The following is a 1,434-nucleotide window of genomic DNA, read 5'->3' as shown; positions in this document are numbered from 1 at the left end:
ACATTTTTCTTCAGCAATCGTGTCGGGAAGGTGTGCATCCTAAAATGTCAATTTAATAGGATAATGTGTTCTTGCAATGAGTAAGTGCTTGAATGGAGGCCCAATGTCCATCTGCTGCCTTAATAGTAAACCTATAAATATATGCACGTAGATCTGTTTTCTTATGAAAAATTCACTGTAACCAAAGAGAACCTTCCCAGATAATATCACTGGGTGTACTAACTCAGAGCAAGTTGCTTGATGCTTGCCTAGTGGGGAAAAATGCGTACTACAAAATCTCCACCCAGTGGAGCCTTTTTTCCATTTTTGCAGGGGGTGGGCATTTATTTTCACATACATCAAATAAAAAAATTAAATTATTATAAAAGTTTCTGTATTAAAAATCTATTTCTACATAATAAAGGATGCACGTGAACCTATTGGCTCCATCCATAACTTGACTGGAACTGAAAAAATCTCAGTGCTATGGAGTCCCTGTAGGGTACCAGCCCCCACAGTCCAATGGGTCTGGGGGTGGTTGTGTAATTGAGGGGTAAATTAAAGAGACATCAGAAAAGATAAGGCATGCAAGGGCTCACATTGGCAGTCAAGCCATCAGGAGCCAGGTCTGTGCAGAAAGAGAGAATATATTTCCAACCAAGGCTTATGTACTCTGAAGTGTGTGTGTGTGTGTGTGTGTGTGTGTGTGCAAGCCCCCCTAGTTATAGGTAACCACATATGTAATGAAGTACCCTAAACCTAAAGGTCCCTGAGTAGATTGGAGGAGTAACTGAACACCAGGGGCAGGTAAGGGGGAGTGGCTGTCTTCAGAGGCTAGAGAGCAATAGCATGTGTCTGTTTCTATAGGTAAAGTTGCCAGTTAGATGGTAATCAGCCATGTGTTTGTAAGAGGTAACCTTAAAGTAGCACTATTATGGGAGGATACAGTGGGGAACAATATCAATTATAAGAATGTGATTGGGACTCATTCCCTAATTACAAGGATGAAGGCCTCCCTACACCCCAGAAACCCAGCCCACCGGGGTTCTTCATATAAGAGAATAAAGGGGTCATCTGTACACTCTCTCTTCCTGTTCTCTGCTTCCCACAGTCAGCAACTCATATTGACCATGAAGGACAGAGTAGAACTGCCCCTGCATGTCTCTAAGACGTCCATCTTTATGGAGGTAGAAAGCCTCTGCTCCGAGCCAATGGATCTTGGTTTCCAGGAGGTATTAACCTTGAGGTTAATAATCCAGTGTATAACCCACTATGGTCCCTGGGCACCTAAATCTTAGCAAGATTGGGGAAATTAGTTAAATAGCATTCTTTCTGAAAAGTTTGCTTGGTCAAACATGCTTCTGACATTACTAGGATGTGTTAGTCTGGGTATTTTAGAGAAACAAATCCACAGAAGCTCAAGCATAAGGGAGAGTTTTATATAAAGGTTAAGTG

The sequence above is a fragment of the Echinops telfairi genome, unplaced genomic scaffold (assembly GCF_000313985.2).
Source record: "Echinops telfairi isolate 266 unplaced genomic scaffold, ASM31398v2 ScPeMD7_2;HRSCAF=8, whole genome shotgun sequence".
NCBI lineage: Eukaryota > Metazoa > Chordata > Mammalia > Afrosoricida > Tenrecidae > Echinops > Echinops telfairi.
The sequence above is the reverse complement of the archived record's forward strand: the minus strand, read 5'-3'. Positions refer to the sequence as shown.